The 19,795-nt window shown below is 40.6% G+C and overlaps 1 protein-coding gene across 1 annotated transcript in view; it reads left to right on the top strand.

Annotated features, from left to right (window-relative positions):
• The window catches only part of NWD2 (NACHT and WD repeat domain containing 2), a 651,118-nt gene that overhangs the window by 344,610 nt on the left and 286,713 nt on the right, over positions 1 to 19,795 (top strand). The window lies entirely within an intron of this gene.

Raw genomic sequence — 19,795 nt, 5'->3', positions numbered from 1 at the left:
TGCGATATACTGCAAGTCAATTGAACATTGGCGTGTTCTTAATCACGTCTCCTCATTCCCACTAAGGCCCGCGTGTGTTTGAATTGTCAAGGGAAGCTGAGAAAATAAATAAATAACTAAAACTACCTAATAGACCATTCCCAGCCAAAATCCACTGATATTCCATCTGATGGTAAAGTGCTTCTGTAATGTGGATTAGATTGAACACAACTTTTAAGTAGACTTTTTCTGACTAAAATCTTCATTAATAAAAATGCAGAATTCCTTTACACAATAGCAAATTCATTCATTCATTTATATATGAATAAAAATACATCAGTGAGTAGCAGAAATACCTTGTGCAGTGCTGCTGTCTATTGTCTGTCCCAATATGGAACTTAATAGGGGAAAATAGGAATTCAGAATGGACTATCTCCTTCCTTTAATCTTTGAGACAGTTTCCATAGATGATCCTGCATTAAGACCTACTTTAAATGATGTCCATGCAATTCTGTCTGTTGTTCTCTTCTCTCCTAGCATATGGTGCATGCAAACAAAAAGAGGGTAGCACAAAAACCTTGGAAAAGGAAAGTTTGTTTGAGGTTTAGAAGCAAAAGGATTCAGTTATTGTAGATAATACGAAAGGAGGGACTCTTAACAGGTGTGATTGAAGGGATGAAGAATCAAGAGTAAGACAGTGAAGTAGAAATAGATACTGAGAAGGTAGTAAGGAAAGGAATGGAGGGGATGCAAAAAAGGGGCGACATAAATTAGACACAGGGACAGATTTCTGAGCATAGGTACAGAGTTAACAGGGTCTTATCTACCCCTGTTTTCGTATTAAAAGTTAACCAGGCAATTTGTCTGACCCACTTTCAGTATTGAACCCTCCAGTACCTGAAGTCTTTCCAGTTGAGGGAAAGATCTAGATTTCTTGGACAGTGTGGTTTTCACCTAGGAGGCAAGGGTAGAAAAACTGCACTAGCTAGTGCATAGTGAAGCGTGGAACAGCTGAATAGTATTTGAAACAGACTTAGATTTCTTTACCAAGTCCAATGCAAGTCACACTGACTAGAGCTAATTTAAGAGGCCTGCACATAAGGTAAAATTGTACATTTGAATAGAATTATTAATAGGCTCTTTTGCTGTAAAAAAACGTGGCCCCAAACAGGCTAAACTGTAAATTAATTTGAATACACTCACCACTCTGTGTTTTGCGATGTTTAAATGTATTTTATAATGTGCTACCCTGAAACTATGGGCCCATTAGGATGTGCCATTCCATCATAAAACGGGACCGCCCGCCCTAAGGGCAGAGGTCCCGTGGAGGCCATTAGGATGCGCCCGCCACATTGGCGGCGCATCCCGCATTTTTAACATTGCGGCGGGTGGTGCAGAAAGCACCGCCAACCGCAATGCTAAAAATGCACATTGCGCACTTCAATGCCCAACGTGCCAGCTGCCACACTGTACAGTGAAGTGCAGGGGGTACCATAGGTACCCCCCATGTCAACCCTCCACCCCCGGAGTCCCTCGGGGTCCGCAACGGGCCCCCACGAGACATTCCTGCATGCCTTTCCACCACAGAAGAGCATGTTCCCGCCCACATCCTAATATGGATGGCGGTGTCTAACAGACATCGCCACCATATGAAACCCTTTTCTGCCCGGTCAGACGGTCTTTCCCTCCACCGCGGTCCACCCCGCCATAGTAATATGGCGGGAGGAAATGGATGGCAGGCGGGAAAGGATGTTGGGCGGATCGCCACCGCCCGCATGGCGGTGGCGATCCGCCCGACATCCTAATGGGGCCCTATGGCTCTACAGAGCACCAATAAGCAGGATCGAAATATTACAATGAAAATTCTGAAAAATAGTGCAGTTCTGAAAAACATGGAAATTATGGGTCCAGCCAGATGAATGAATCAATTAATCAATCAATCAGTCAATCAAAGCATTTATATAGCGCGCTACTCACCCGGAGGGTCTCAAGGCGCTTGGGGGGGGGGTCCTCTACTGCTCGAATAGCCAGGTCTTGAGTTGCTTCCTGAAAGAGAGGTGGTCCTGGGTCAGGCGGAGGTGGATGGGGAGGGAGTTCCACGTCTTGGCAGCCAGGTAGGAGAAGGACCTTCTTCCCGTCGTCGCTCTTCGGATGCGTGGGACGGCGGCGAGGGCGTGGCTGGTCGATCGTAGTTGGCGGGTGGGAGTGTAGAAGGTCAGGCGGTCGTTGAGGTATCTGGGGCCTTGGTTGTGGAGAGTTTTGTGGGTGAGGAGTCAGAACGTGATTCTCTTGCTGACGGGGAGCCAGTGCAGGTCTCTCAGTTGTCCGGAGGTGTGGCTGTTTCGGGGGATGTCCAGTATGAGTCGTGCTAAGGCGTTCTGAATGCGCTGGAGTCTTTTCTGAAGTTTGGCTGTGGTTCCGGCGTAGAGGGAGTTACCGTAGTCCAGTCGGCTGGTGACGAGGGCCTGGGTGACTGTCTTCCTGGTTTCGGTGGGGATCCACCGGAAGATCTTACGTAGCATGCGTAGGATGTTGAAGCATGACGAGGAGACGGCGTTGACTTGTCTGGTCATCGAGAGGGAGGAGTCCAGGATGAAGCCCAGGTTACGTGCGTGGTTCGTTGGTTTGGTTTGGGTGCGCTGCCCAGAATCAGATTGAAACTCCATCACATAATGTTTAATCACTGATGTAGGTATTGGACTAATTGAAATATCTTTTTTTGGCATTTACTGACGTTCTGCTGGCAAGCTTTCTTTCAGAGTCAAATTCTGAAACTTTCTAAAAGTTTCAGAACATTCACCTCATAATATCTTTCACTATACTTTAGCCTCTGAAAAACACACTGTTTGAGCAGGTCAGCCGAGTAGCAATGCAAGATCCTGGCAGACGAGCAGTGACGCTACAGCTGCAGAAGGTAGATAGGACCTCTGTCCCAGGAGGCTTTGTGCATAATGCAGAGTGTTTTGAACTTGATCACGAATTCAACTGGAAGCCAATGGAGAGCTTTCAGGGCTATCTAGAAGTGTTCCCATTTCAAATACACATAGACTCACTCTGGACACCTAATTTTGCTGTTGTTGCAGTCTGATTTTAGAAAGTCCATTTTAGGTTACATATAGTAGCCCACATTAGTCATGATCACATAGCAGTTCAACTTGGTAGAGTTTAAAGTAGGGGGAAGATTTTCCAGAAGAAAGAGAATTGGAAATTGGTTCCTTTTACCAGAATCCCCGACCTGAAGAAACCCTGTAACACAAGAGGGTCGAAACGTTGTCGACTACGAAGGGGAGAGCCCAGGATGCTAGAAATATTTTCTAGAATGAATGATTGAATCAGATATCCGAAGGACTTCCCTTTTTATTCCAATAACCAATCACTTCTTGTATTATTGCCACTGTAGCTACTTCACAATTTTGGTTATGGTCACTTAACTGGGGTCACATGAGTAACGTTTCAATATGAAATTGTATGTAGTGTGAATACATAGCAGAAGTCTATTTTCTATTTCTATCAAATTGCTATTGCAAATAAAATAGGCCCACTTCAGCTGAGGTTCGTGTAGCAGAAGTATTTTGTTTGTGGGCTGTTCTCTCCTGATTTATATACGTTCCCTACAATCCAAGAAATGACATTACTTGGATGATACACTAATTTACTCCATTGCATACAAATTTATATTTAAATCGGCCAAGAAACGAAATTCCTTGCTAAAACTGTATCTTTTGATTTAATGAGTTCCTTGTGAACAACTGTATTTTGGCTGCTTAGCTATGCCCAGTTCGCAAGGACAAATGGGTCACTCTTGTTTTTGTTGTAATTATATATCTAAACAGAATTATTTGTTAAGGTGAATAGTTCATACTCCTGTTTCATTCAGGATTACTTTACGCTGCCCCTAAGACTGTTCACGTTTCTTGAACTTCACTTTCAAATTCTGAGGTAACCATTCTTATCTGGAAGAAAAATTATATCTTAACGTACTGTGTCACACTGAATCTTGTTAATATAGGTTGGATAATAATCCTTTCTCTTTCAAAGTGGAATTTCGAGAGTTATTAATAACCATAAATGTGTGCCATCATCTAGGAGTAAATGACCATCCAATCACTAGTTTCATCGCCATTAAAAAGAATGACACAGAATGTGTATGTCAACTTTTATATAGTTGCTAAAATAATTGAAGCTTAATGCCCACACTCTTGTTGTTTCATTCCTAAATGTCATAAAATGAGACACAATTTTCCATTGACATTCAAAATAGAAATATCTTGCATTTTTAATTTGAATGTTTGAAAACTATTTCCGTGCTGTGAGAGAGGTTCAATTGGTATTCTGAATGAGTGGTCGATTTCAGTTTTTAATCTTTAGGTGAGGGGATGTATAAGATTAATTCTGTCTATATAAAACATTAGTGAGTGTATTTTGCAGATAATCATAATGAGAGTATCTTGCAAGAGTTTCACAAAGCTCATATTGATTTAGTATTTATTGTTAATTTGTTTTTTGCACATGTACATTCTCCAGAGTGAACACCGTTTTATTCATTCTAAATAACCTGGAAGCGCCCTACTTTCTTTTAAGCATGTATTTTTCAAAAGAATGACAGTAGTGACACAGTAGGGGATTTAACCAAGTTCATATTATCACTGTGTTGGAAGGACTGATTACTAATCAGTAAAAGGGGCAGAGCTGTTTGTGTTTAATTTGCTTAGTTTACTGCCAGTGTGTTTTATAGCTGCCATAAAAGTGCTTTGCAGATGGAAATGTGAGTTGCGTATTATTTCTCTTGGGCATGCATGCAATACATCTTTACGCTACAGTTAGGCTTTACATGTGATTAATGCTCTCTTATTCCTCGTGCATAATTCATACTCCAATTTCCACAATCCGTCATAATTCTTTTATTTTCTCAAAATCAGTAGTAAATATGGATAGATGGCACAAACTGGCACATAATTTACAATACGGCAAACCCTACACAGTGAAGCTGGCAGTCTTTCAGCCCCCTCTACTGTAGCAAAAAAATACGCTTTCTTTCTAAATTAATGAGTGCACATAAAAAAGTGTTAGGTGACATTGATGCCAATGACTAAGCTCTTTTCTTGTATATTAGAAGACTGTTTTTTGGCATATTTTATTTGAAGCATATAAACCTTCTTAATAGCTGCCTTCAATATCACTTGGGCATAAAGAGTCACAGTCCATGTCAGATTGTTTGTTGATTTTTGTATTATATAGCATATGATATGCATTCATTGCCTGTGATATGAAGTAATATTGTGTTATAGCAATTTTTATTTTTTTATTGAGCAGAATAAAAAAACATACAAGAAGGCAGTTAAAAATATAAGTAGATATACTGATACAATTCATGCTATGAATCCTTTTCATTTAAGATAAAATGTAATCATCACAAATGTTATGTATTAGAAAGAGATCTTTTCATTTAGACTAAAGTGCAAGTGCTGAAATGCCATAAATTTGACGGATATGTTACCCCTAGAAATCCTTTACCATTTGATCAAAATACAATTCATACTATACCATCCTTTTCATTAAAGAGAAAATATAAACATCACAAATATTATGTATTTGAAAAACATCATTTCATATAGACTAAAGTGCAAGTGCTAGCGTGCCATAGATCCAACGGATATGTTTATTTATTTATTTATTTATTTATTTATAGAGTTTTGTATAGCGCGGACAAGACCCGTGGGTATCAGAGCGCTTCACATGTAGGATAAGTTACATACATTATGGAGGCAATTGAAACACAGATATACATGAATATAAGGTCTAAGCCGATAAGCTGTAAGGGGATTATAAGTAAGAGTTCTTCAGCCTATCCAATTAGTTTAAGGAGGTGAGTGAGGTAGGGTTGTATAGCAAAACAGTGCAAATATCGTGGGATAAGGGGTATTATAAGATATACATGAGTATAAGGTCTAAGGCGATAGGCTGTAGGGGGGATTATAAGTAAGAGTTCTTCAGCCTATCCAATTAGTATTAGGAGGTGAGTGAGGTAGGGTTGTATAGCATAACATTGCAAATATCGTGTGTAAATAGCATTAGGAATAAAAAGTATTGCCATGTATCCGGGATCCTAGGCACTAAAACAAAGTGAGGTAGTAGGTATATCGTATTGTCTGAGAGTTACGGGTTTCGAGTTCCCTTGATTTAAGGTAGTAGTAACATGTGTGGCCAATGTATAAACATGAAATCAATCTGTTAACAGATAATTGATCTTCAAGAAGGTCCAGTCAAGGCCGTCTCTCTTTGGTGAGGATATTCTCAACGGTAATCAGTACTCATTCTTAAGAGAGGTATTTGCTCATCATGTGGTTCTTCAGTTCGCGTTTGAATGATATCAAGTTTTTAATCTTCCTGATGTTCGGAGGTAATGAATTCCAGACTCTGGGGGCGGCTCCAGAGAACGCTCGGTTGTAGGTCTTTTTCTTACGGAAAAAGGCTGGCCTCAGTAGCAGTTCTTTAGCGCTTCTCGTTGGTCTGTTGCTTCCCGATAGCTTAATTTTCTTGGCAAGGTATCTCGGCATGTTGAAGTGAACTGCTCTGTGGGTAATACAAGCAATCTTCATTTGAATTCTGGCTTCATAGGGTAGCCAGTTTAGTGTCTTCAGGTGAGGAGTTATGCGGTCGAATTTCCTCGATCCCGTGATCAGTCTTGCCGCTGCATTGAGACAGGCTTTTAGCGGTGCTATGGACGTTTTGGGTAGACCCGCTAACGTAGTGCAACCGTATTCAATCCTCGAAATAACTAGGGATTGTACAGCCAGTTTTAGGTCCGTCTTTGAGATGTACGGTTTCAGTTTTCTTAGATAGTTCAGATGGAAGCGGGCACCCTTGGCCATTGAGTTTATGTGGTCTTTCATGTCAAGGTTCTCATCCAAGGTAATTCCAAGTGATTTAGCTGACTTAACTAGGGTAGGGGTGCAGTTCAGTGCTGTCACCAGTTTCGTCAATTCCTTTACCTCGGGACGGTTCTTTGTCGGTGAAATTAACAGGAATTCTGTTTTATGGGCATTTAGTTTCAAATGGTTCGTGGTTAACCACTGTAGGGCTCTCTTTAGTGTCTTGTTCATTAGGCAATGTCAGCACGGGAGGCGATCTTTATGTATATTTGCGTGTCATCTGCATACATGTGATAGGGTATCTGTGAGCTCCGAAGGATCTCCGTGAGAGGTTCAACATATAGGTTGAATAGATCTGGGGATAACGTTGAACCTTGTGGGACCCCGACGGCCGTAGGACAAGGCGAAGAGGTCGCTTGATTGACCAGGAAACGTTGAGTCCTATTCTGCAAGAAAGATCTGAACCAGTTCAGCACATTTCCCGACAAGCCCATCCTTTCTTGTAGCCTGTTCATCAGCATTTCATGATTTACCGTGTCAAATGCAGATGACAGGTCTAGGAGAATCAGTAGGCATGCTTGATTTCTGTCAAGGGCTAGTAGGGCGTCGTCCACGATATGCAGGATCGCAGTTTCAGTACTGTGCCCAGCTCTGAATCCAGATTGGCAGTCATCTAGTAATGAGAACTTAGCGATGTGTTGACTCAGTTGACCTTGTACGCATTTCTCAATAATTTTGGCTAATAAAGGTATGTTGGTCACTGGTCGGTAGTTGTTCGGGTCATTTGCATCCGCTGTCGGTTTTTTGATGATGGGCACAACCTGACCTGTTTTTAGGCAGTCGGGCAGAGTCCCTTGGGTCAGTGAGGCATTTATTATCTCAGTCCAGATCGGAACTAGGGTATGGCTAATTGTTCTTACGCACTTTGCCGGTAGGGGGTCTTGATAGTGGTTGTTCGGTCTGATTTCCATTAGCGTTTTGGTGATCTTATCTTGGTCATAAAGTTCGAATGTGTCCCACTTTGCCTTATTTTTTGTTTGGGAACTCTCTGTTGGCTCCTTGGTCTGTTTTGTAGGTGAGGTAAGGGACGAGATATTAATTGCGGCAGTTGCGAGTTCCGCTTCCAGCAGTTTGGTTTTCTCCGTGAAAAATGTAGAGAATTCCTCACAACTTAAGGGAGTTTTTGGATTCTCGTGAACTGTTTTAGCTAGCTTATTCGACTGTTGTTTTAAAATCTCAAAGAGTTTCCGACGTCTGTTTGAGGCATTGTCAAGTTCGGCTTTTATAAAATCTTTTTGGGATTTTAGTATCTTCTTGTTATATTGGCTTCTGGTGTTCCTGAGGGCTATCAACTCGGGAGAGGAGGGATGTTGCCTCCATTTCCTTTCGACCATTCTCAGTTTGCGCCTGTCCTCATTTAATGACTCACTGAACCAAGGATTTTTAGGTTTCTCAGATACTCTTTTCAGTGTCTGTGGCATGGTGTCATTGACGATATTTCCTATTGAGGTTAAGTAGTGCTCTGTTAACTCGCTGACATTCAGTCTGTTGTTAGGTGGCTTCAAGGTTTTCTCACACCTTTCCACCAATAGTTCAATATTAGCCTCTTTTGTGTCTCGGACCAGTTTTTTGGCCTTGCGGGGTTGTATGGTCCTGCCCTTTTTCATTGTGGTTATCGCAAAAGTTATGGCGTGATGGTCGGACCAGTCACACGGGTCAATAGAGAGAATTGAAGTCTCTTTATTCCTTGAGATAATCCAGTCTAGGGTCCCTCCTTGTGAGTGAGTGGGAACTGAGCAAGCTTGTGTAAGGTTTAGCTCGATGAGGAAGTCTTTAAGTGAGTTAACTAGTTTGTCATTGCCGTCCTCCCAGTGGAGGTTAAAGTCACCAAGGAATATATTGTGGGCATCAGGGTTAGAGTTGGTTGTTATGATCTCCATGAGTTGCTCTGAGAACTTTGCGTTATCTCCAGGAGGGTGGTAGAACGCATGTATGTTGCATCTTTGGTTGTTTGCTGATCTTATATTAAGACCAAGGTATTCACAGGACTCTAGGGGGTCAGATTGGAATTGGCTGACCTCAATCTCAGACCTGTGGATGCACGCTAGATACCCCTAGAAATCCTTTTCCATTTGATCAACATACAATTCATACTATACAATCCTTTTCATTAAAGAGAAAATGTAATCATCACAAATATTATGTGTTACAAAAAGATAATTTCATAAATACTAAGGTGCAAGTGCTAAAGTGCCATAGATCCTACAGATATGATACCCCTGGAAATCCTTTTTCCATTTGATCAAAATACAACCCCTTTCATTACGGAGAAAATGTAATCATCACAAATATTATACATTAAAAAAAGATAATTTCATGTAAACTAAAGTGCCAGTGCTAAAGTGCCATAAATCCGACATATATGTTACCCCTGGAGATCCCTTTCCATTTGATCAAAATACTTCCAGACTGAAATACATTTTCTAGTAGCTCCCACCTTTTTTGCATAAGCTTCTTCGTAAGTTTTTACTCGTTTCATTTTGTTATACCATTCGAGAAAGGTCGGGGCTTTAGTTGTTTTCCAATTCTGGAGAATCAGTGAAAGTGCCACCAAAAAAGAGATTGAAAAAAAACATCCCGCCCCTCTTGTTAAAACCTGGATTTGGCTCTGTTTTGATAAACCAAACAATGCCACCTCCGGCTCAGGTTTGTATCTTACTAAGCTCAGCACACATTTTCACCCAAAACTGGCGTAACCTTGAGCATGTGCAAGAAATATGTAACCAGCCACTCTCCCTGACCTGCTGGCAGGGAAAACACTTATTTTCAACCTCTGGATAGATTTTATGCAAAGCATATGGGGTGTAATAAGCCGTCCATGGAGACAGAAACGTCATTCTTTTGAAGTTTGCGGCTCTCAGTGCCTTACTACCGTGTTGGGAAATAGTTTGCCAATCTCTAATTGAAAAATTGCAAGACAATTCTTGTTTTATTTTTTCCAGAAAATTGGTAACGACTAGGGGTTCCCCTTGATTTTGAAAAACTCTATACCAATTCCCTATACCTCGCATTTCAGTTCTAAACACAGCAGCAAGGACTGAGGGGGTACCTATATTTCCTGAGGTATATATTTATTTATCTGTGATCTAACCTGGAGGAAGCTAAAAACGAGTAGCCTGCTCTGTGTACCACATCTAGCTTGAACCTCCTCCCAGTTAATACATCTACCTCCTAATATAAAGTGGCTTAGCTCCTTAAAGCCTTTTAATTCCCAAAGTTTAACATGGCTATTGCGAATGTAAAGGCCCAAACCTCTGGCCTCTGTCAAGCCCAGATATTCAGATCCCGAAGACTGGGCCTTTTGAGAATAACATTTGTGAAGTCTACTAGTAAGCGCTTGAAGCGTCTTGTATCTTACTTTTATAGGAGGTTACTGAGGAAAAAGATTTCTAGAGATCCCTTATTATCAAGCAGCCAAACCACTATATCCATTAATGCTGCTTCATAATAAGTATGAATATGGGGGAGTGCCAGCCCACCCCAGCTAGTATACAGTTGAAGGATTGATAGTTTTAACCTTGATGCTTTATTATTCCAAATAAACTGGCGAAATAATTTTTCCTATTCTCTAAAATAAGCTGCATTGACTATGATCGGGATATTTGAGAAAAGAATGATTAATAAGGGTAATACTGACATCTTTATTAGAGCAACTCCCCCTATCAAAGTAAGGGGAAGAAGTATCCACTTTTCCAATAGATCTTTAATTTTACTCAATGTTGCTTTATAATTTAACCTAAATAAATCTGCATATTGGTTTGAGACGTAAATTCCCAGATTTCGAATCGGCTCAGGAGAATAAGCTTGTTGTTTTAAATTATCTGGGAGAAAATTTCAGCAGACATTTAACGCCAATACTTCAGGTTATTTTATGATTGATTTTATATCCCCCTAATCGCCTCAAACTCAGCGAATTCCCTTAAAATCCTATCAATATTTCGTTTTTCCGGTTTAAGATAAAGTATGACATCATCTGCGAATAATTTTATTTTCAACATTCCCTCTATTGGAGTTTTAATATCTATATTATCCTGAATCCTAACAGCCAGATGTTCAATGAATGAGGTAAATAAATCTTTGGGACAATGGGCACCCCTGTAGGGTCCCCCGTCTACTATCTATTGTGCCTGCCGCTTTTGAATTTATCCTAATCTGAGCCTGAGCTCCTTGGTATATATTCTGGAGCATAGCAATAGTTTGCGCCAGAAACCCAAACCTTTCAAGGCCGTAAAGTAGTGCACCCCAATTCACAAGGTCGAATACCTTCTCGGTGTCGACCATCATTATTAAGGCAGAAGTTTGGTGGGTGTTAAAATAGTTAATTGCTTGAATTAAATAACCAGTGTTTGACGACATTGACCTGCCTACTATAAACCCAGATGATCAGAATGATGGAATAGGTGTGAAAATGTTTTAAAATAGTAAGTCAAAATATGAATGTGTATAAAAAAATCCTGTTATTTACTTATAGTACCATGCAGTCATGCCCAAGCTCGATGCCACTGGAAAGCTGAAGTAATAAACCCAGAGCTGTATGAAAAGTGATGATGAGATACGCACACCTGTATCAACGACCGAATGCATACTATCCAAACACGATAACATAGTCATCCTATCTAAAAATTAGACAGCTCTTCAAAACGTTATACTCACTTGAATGGGGAATGCAGTAATCAATCACTCACAGCAAAGGGGATGAAACAACTACTGACATATATGTTCATCATCCAGAAAGGTCCTCTGAAAAGACGGAATACCGTTCATAAGATTTTGTCAAAGTTAACCTTGGTGTGTCAAACATAGAGAATTTATCATGCAATGGAGCAAACCTATGATGCCTTTTTACAGTTTACCAGAGGCACGATTCTCTTATTGGTAAACAGGAAAAACAATCAACAGGTACAACAGCTGGGGCTCTGAATTAGCATGCTATTCACCACTGAAAATAGATTATTTAAAGCTATAAGAACAAAGAACCAACGGCGGACTCCGAGTGCCGCACCGGTCTCGGTATAATCACCCTAGGTATAATCGAATGTCAGTTTGTTTGGTGGCGTGCACAACTTGCTCCTGCAGCTGCCGTTGGAAGCTGCAACCCGCTGCCTTGGGAACCAGAAAAAATGAAAAAATGGAGTGGTGCACTACCCGGGTGTAGTAGTGTTCAATAATGAAGCACGATCAGTAACTTCGTTGATAATGTCTTTATTCAAAATAGATCCAAATCAATAGAAAACAGACAACAGCCAACGCGTTTCCTTCATGAAGATGAACTTTGTCAGGGCAGAATGTGTACGTTCGCAATTTTCACAAGAGGATACAGTTAAGTCCAATAAACCCAAACCTGAGCACCACCACGCTCAGGTCGTTCTGCATCAGGGTTCTCGCAGCTGGCCCTTATCATGGAGGCCCTTGCTTGAATTTTGCTGCTGACCATCAGTTTGGGTTTATTGGACTTAACTGTATCCTCTTTTTAAAATTGCAAACGTACACATTCTGCCCTGACAAAATTCATCTCCTTGAACGAAACGCGTTGGCTGTTGTCGGTTTTCCATTGATTTGGATCTATTTTGAATAAAGACATTATCAACGAAGTTACCGATCGTGCTTCATTATTGAATACTACTACATCCGGGTAGTGCACCGCTCCATTTTTTCAGATTATTTAAAGCTATTTTAGCCCAATGAAAGGCAATCAGCATTCTTTAAGTGGCATTTTTTTTTTTAAAAGATTACCAACACCCAGCTCATAAAAAGGAAAAATAAAAAATATCAACTATGAGGCACAGAAGTCAACAAAGCAATAGAGCTTGCTGTTCCAATAGCCTCTTATGATTCCACTGATTGTTACCCCAAATTGGTCAGGAATTCACTCTGCTTCTGCTTTGGCTAGATAGGCATATGTTCATTTTCTTACAGTGGGCAACCTATTTGCAGACAGCTATTGTATTCCTATGGCAGATTGTGGACTTTCCTCAACACAGTTCCCGAAGTATGCATCTTTGTCCACTCTTTCTAACAAAATGGGGAATAGGACTCACTAAGCCTCATACCCATTAATTAATCCAACTAGGTTTTACAATGGGAAATGTTCAGCATTATATCTCTTGGCTCTATAAATCTGTGTTAGGTATGGTCAAGGGTCGGGTGAAAAGACTCAGAAAACAATGGGAACATGGTCAAAATAAACCTTTAATTGATAAGTACTCGGACAACACTTTGCTGTACACAAAATGGATTTCTCGAAATATAAGATCTAAATAAACTCAATTCAATTATTTGCATAGGAAATATATGACCCCCTGAAACACCTGAAGTGTTTTTAAGTTTGTAATGACATATCTCGTCCTACATGCAATATTACTGATGCTGATTTTTATCATATTGTATGGCTATGCCCATCTGTCCAATTGAAGTGGAAAGGAGTAACAGATTGGCTTAGCTGTCTCCTCAACAGAGTTGGGTTGCATGCTCCTGGGGATTGTTTGTTTAGATTTTCTGAGACCTAAGTGTAGAAATGCTGGGAATGCGTTCTTAGACATGGTGCCGGTCCTAGTTAAACAAAGCATTGTGAAGCACTGGACATTTCTATCTCCACCTCCATTGGACAGAAGGAGGAAGAATTTTAAACTCTGGACTCATTCCGAAAATATAGTTTTACATGCCATAGAAAGAAGGTACACCCCAGGAATCCTCTTACAGCTCTCTGGGATGAGACTCTGTTAACATTTGAAAATCTAGATACTTCTATGCTTATCTTCCCAGAGGATTAACCAAATCACTGCTTTCATGTTCAAAACGTGAAGCCTTATGCCGTCTAAGATACTCTGCAAATAATGTTGACTAATGCTTTGAAGTGTTGTTAACCAGTATGTCCTTTCTTCAGCAAGGAAGTTTGATTTAAGTTATTGTACTCTCTCTCTCTCTCTCTCTCTCTCTCTCTCTCTCTCTCTCTCTCTCTCTCTCTCTCTCTCTCTCCCTCTCTCTCTCTCTCTCTCTCTCTCTATACCTATAAGTGTAAAAGGTATAATCCAATAGCTTCATAAATGTGTGCTGTACACCTACCATGCATACATCTTAACAAGATGCAAGGGTATTATTCAATATCATAATTCCCGGAGTTCTATTGTAATTCAAATGTTAAAGCCACTATGCACATCCTGATCTATGTAATAGACAGTTCTGACAATGTGCATGTTGCTTTTTCTCCTTTATTATTAGTACTTGATGTCTATATTCAGTAATTTGAGAATGAAAAAAGGCTAATACACAGTTTTAAAGAAAAAAAAGAGCTTGTTGTTCAGTTATTACAACAACAGTAATAATTAAGTTTAAAACGGATCTAATTTGGCTACCATGCCACTTATTATAGACAGGGGTGGTTATAGCACCATTAAACAGGTGTGCAGGGCATAAACAAGGACAGTGTCCCTGATTAAAATTAATGCACTGCCCTCACAGCAGCCCCAAACTTGCGCCTACCCTGATGACAATGCATACAGTGAAATACAAAACCACCTCTTACAAGCTCCTTAGTGTTTGACAGTGCATTCGGCAGCCACGTGCACAAAAGGGACCGAGATCGCCCTGCAGGCTAGGGCAGTGAGTGACTGCAACCACCTTCATGGAGATGTTTAAGGGCCCAGGGGATCCCTTTTCTCACCTCCAGAGGGAGGCCTTACAAAAGGTGCACTGAAAGTGCACCAATTGTTTGAGACGCACAGTCAGTGTGCTCTCTAGGGACCTGTTTGCCTCTGCGTCCATGTCCATAATACCAGGTAGATCCAGAGGCAATCCGATTCCCTCATTTGCCTGGGGACACACCCCGATGCAAATGAGGGAACACCCTGTCAACAAAGCGCAGGCGCTACATGCGCGACATTGCTATCATTATGACAGAAATAGCCCCTAAGCATTGATAACCCCTTCTGTAATGCCGGAGTATCCAGGGGCACAGAAAGCGGTACTCACACCTGTAGAGCCCCGGGGCTCTTTGTATGATTCAGCCCCGGAAATCCTGAAAGTCTGATGTAAGCCTGTGTGGCTGAAAAAGAATAATACATTTCTGGGATTTAGGCTACAGCACTTGGCATTGCTTGGCTTAATAGGAACATAGGCAAACATTAATAAAAATAATTGTTTAAGCTAGATATGTAAATGAGATGCAGAAACTGTCTGGGGATGAAGCATTTGTACTATTGCTATCTGAAAAACTGATTAGACCACATCACATTAGAAATGTTGTTATGGCCAAAAAGGTATATAATGAAGGTCATACAATGTTGTCCATTTTATAAACCATTTTGTGTAAAACAATATATAAAATTCCTCAACTAAATGAGGTCGGCGCTAGTCATTGGTCCAGTGGTCTTGGTCATGCAAAGAAATGTGTTATATTAATATTATGCACTATGAATATTTTCATCTAAGTTAAACTTTCAAATAACACAATTATAGATTCTTGCATTATAAAGACTGGCAGTGAAAGGAGATCGCTACGAACAATTGACCTAGACTTCATGGAGCCATGGACAGCTCAAATCTATAATGATTCCATGTACTTTGATTTCGATTTGGCCTTACTGTGATGATTTGCATATTGATTTTAGATATTTTCTGTAGTATTTGATTAATTGGGGTTAGGTTATTTTGGCTCTGTGAACATATAGGATTTGTTCTGGATTTGTAAATTGACCACATATTAGTGACTAATATTTTGTGTTCTCTATTTTATGACTCGTAGTTGTTGTGTAGCCATAGGTGTAAGTTTCAAATTTCATGTTTGCAAGAATCTGCAGTGTTTGTGAATTTTATTTTATCCGGTATAGCATTGGACTTTCAAAGGCTTTTGAAACTACACTCCCTTATTGAGTTCTACCTTTTAAATAATTCCTGATTATGAAGTTGTGATCATTGCGCAATATCAATATATTGCATTGCGTTAAAATTATATTTTCAAGATTTGCAATGTCAAAAATATTCTTACACTAGCAGGCGCATAGTTTTATACCTTCAGTGTCTCTTTACTACCTGCGCCCACACTTTGCTTGCTGATCAATGTTTCATTTTACTCTCAATATTAAAGTGTAAATGAAGATTCTGCATGTTAAAGGGCTTAAATATTAACAGCATTTTATTCATTCAGTTAGACCCTTTATGCATTTTTGCTAAATTATTAATGTTTATTATTTTTAAATGCATTGACATTCATAAAGTATGCTCAATTGCTGTTACAGCAACAGCACAAAGTTGACAGAGGACTGTGACTGAAGAAACTACGATTTCACGCATTTTGAATTCATGTTACATCTTCTGTCTGTGTACCAGCACTTAGTTTTTCAGTAAACCCTGTTTTTAGAGGGTACATTAGACCTAGGCTAGTTTTACCTCTGTAGGTATTATGCAAATCTCAAAGATGTACTATACAGAGTATTTATCCTCTTCTGGGTGATATATGTCCCATATGCTGATCGTAGACCTTGTGGGGCCTGTATTTTATTTACAACAGCTTGGGCAATACCCTTTTCCATGCCATCTTTTCAGTACTTCTCACCAGAATTTACACTGCCATTGCCCAATAAACTAGCTTCTATGTGCCCTTTGAAATCTTTTACCAACAACTCCCCCAAAAAAGGCTTCTGCATATTCAATATTGGGTGTTTGTGATTTGGGTTTAATCCCATAAAGCATAATGCGTCCAGTATGATCATCCACTCTCTGCTTTGATACGTTTCATATATTAGGCACCGCATGCACCCACCTTGCTTTGGCAAGCATGGTTGACATTTATAAAAGTTGATCAGCAGATAGGAAGGTTCTATACATACTACTGAAAATACAAGCCCTTTTGATTCTTTCACTGTTGGTCGCATATTGTTTTCATTGAGATAGCTTGCAGAAATGTTATAGCAGACTCTGTGGTACATTGCATAGCAACATGCTAATTATCTTTAATTCAAATAAAATTTCACAAATCAGACTCAAGAGCAATTGTTTTTGGGTTTCTTCCAAGACTCCTCCTATAATTGCCTTTTGAAATCCAATTTTTGGTGGCAGTGGAAACTAACACTCTGGGGTGCACTTCTAGTGCTGGACAGGATTACCCCTTTTATTTCCTATACTAAATATGTCGTTTTTGGGATACCAACCATCTGTTGCAATCCAAACCGTGACTATTTCAAGTCTTGGTACAAATATGAAATTAAATGTCCGTTGACCTGCTTTCATCGGATAGTTTTTTTAATATCAAGTAATACCAAAGAGTCTACTTTTTGTCTACAATGTCTAGATATGCGAGCCTTCCCAGATACTTTGTAACATAATGGTCTTTTCAGGGCCACCTATTTCACGATGCCTGGCTTTTCTCAAAGGGGAAATAAAGTGCAGCCTAGATCTGTGCTGCAGTTATGATTGGTCTAAGGGAGGATGGATTCTGTGGGTGTGTTTAAAACCATAAATAAGGATTGATCGAGTTAAGGTTTTGGAGCTATGAGAAGAATTGGTATTGTGTTTTCTAACAGAATTAGGTGGAAAAAGAAGTAAGTTATCTATCAAGGGCAGTGTGCTGGATAATAGTCATCATATATCATCTGGTGATGATGTACAATAGACTGATGCCAATAGAAAACTATGTATTCATTAGAAGGCTCATTCTTCGATTATTTTATTTAGCTCTTCAAACAAAACTACAAGCTGTGCAGAAAATTCAGCCAAAAGTATCCTTTAAGAGAAGGAAGGTGAAAAGGAGCAATATTGATGTTAGAAATTGGGTTACTGGTTGACTGGAGTGTGAGCCGTGGTCAAGGAGCAACCACAGTACTAGTCAGGGTAAGGCACAAGCAAACCCCAAATTGACCGGTGCTCAACTCACTGGTAGCTTGGCACAAAGCAGTCAGGCTTAACCTGGAGGCAATATGTAAAGTATTTGGGCAATGCTTCAGACAGTAAAACAGTAAAAACACCACACAAAAAGACCCCACACCAGATCAGACAAATACAACTACATTTATTAAATAAAACAAGACTATAATGATAAACATCCAATCAGTAGAACCAGAGTTATGAATTATTAAAGAATATGTTCGCGCTGGCCCAGGTCAAAGTCAAAAGTTCAGGCCAACTGTAAGGGAGAGCAGGTCGGATACAGTCCTAGATTAGGCCCGCTGAAGGTTTACCTTCTAAGGTTTTGTGTCAAGCGTCCGACTCCTATTGGAGAGGTCCGCAGGGAGCAAGGAGGGCTTCACTGGCAGTGGTCACATTGGCAAGAGGAGCAGGTCAGGTGTCACGGATGGGCAGACTGGAGCCTCACATTGGCGGTCCTCCACGGTGATTGATGCTTGTTGTGTAAAGATATGGGCTGGCAGCGGCTCGCTCTGATTTTTGGTGCAACCGGCATTGTTGTGGTACGAGCGGGCCGGTTCGCGATCACAAAAAGCCTAAAAGCTTGATTTAAGTGCCCACTGAGCCTCGGAAAGGGTACAGGACCTGGGCACCACTTGAGGGTCAGGAACTTGCTGTAGACGGGTCCAGGAGCTGTAGGGCAACCTATTATTTCCCAGAGGTTCAGATCAGAAGGCCAGGAGACACGCCCTTTAAGTCCCTCCGGAGTCTTGGGTTCAAGCTGGGTTGCAGGTCCAGTTCTTCCTCCCTGGTCAAGAGAGTAGCAGGCAGCAGGTCAGCACAACTGGGCAGCAGCTCCTTCAGGTAGCAGTCTAGCCAAGTGACAGTCGTTTCAGCAGTACCGCAGTCCGTCTTCTTCACAGAGTATCCACGGGTCCAGAAATGTACTGAAGAGTTGGTGTCTGAGTTTTATACTGGTGCCCTGGTTCGGGCAGGTGGGAGAAGATTCTTGACAGTGCCTTTGTAGTGCACGGAATTCCCTACCTTCCTTCAAGCTGGCTGAAGTGACAATGCAGAATTGTTAGACCCTTTGTGTGAAGCCAGGACACAGTCTAACTAAGTGTAAGTGAGGCTTGCCCCATCTACCCATCCTGCCAGTGATGGCCCTACCAGTCACAACTAAGCTCCCATTGAGTGTGGCTGTCTAGAAGGTATACATGAAGCCCATCTGCCAACTACACCTAGTCAAGTGGCAGAGACAGGCTGCAGCCACTAAATGGCTAAGGCAAGAAAATGTCAATTTTCTAAAAGTGGCATTTTTAGAATTGCAATTTAAAATCTGACTTCACCGTAAGTTATTATTTAAAATTAGGATTCCAGAGACATCAAACATGAACAAGTTATCTCTTTCCATTTGAAAATTATACTTGATAGCAGTGGTAAAGTGCACATAATCCTAAAGCCAATAAAAATGAATTCAGCAAAAAGGGGAGGAGGAAGGCAAAAGGTTTGAGGATGACCCTGCAGAAAGGACCAACACCTCCATTAGGTTTGAATGTGTGCCATACCTGTGTCGTCAACATGTCATAGGAGATATGTTTTTAAGGGTTGGCATAAGCCCCTAGATCTGGAGAACGGGGCAACATGTCCACATATACTTCTAGTTGTTCATTGCATTATACTAGGTATTTAATCCTCTGTTTGAACTTGGGAGCCCATCCCCTGCTCCATCTGCAGGCTACCAGTAATTTTTCTAGCAGCAAAACCAGCGCTACAAATGTCATATTTTCTGTTACTACTTCTTTTACATAACCTAGTAGGCCCACACAGGTTTGCAACGATTTCACATTCAGTCATTGTGGATAGGACAGCAAAGACCACCTGCCAGTATTTATACATTGTAGGACAATGTAGAAGAGGCAGGAGGAGGAATGTTATAACTTGTTTTCCCGCATCGCAAAAAACAATAATGTTATCTTGTGCCAGATCTGTGTAGTTTCTTGGGGGTGTAGTAGGTTTTGTTGAGCTTTGCGATAAAGTATAGTAAT

This window comes from Lissotriton helveticus, chromosome 2_2 (assembly GCF_964261635.1).
Source record: "Lissotriton helveticus chromosome 2_2, aLisHel1.1, whole genome shotgun sequence".
NCBI lineage: Eukaryota > Metazoa > Chordata > Amphibia > Caudata > Salamandridae > Lissotriton > Lissotriton helveticus.
The sequence above is the reverse complement of the archived record's forward strand: the minus strand, read 5'-3'. Positions and strand labels throughout refer to the sequence as shown.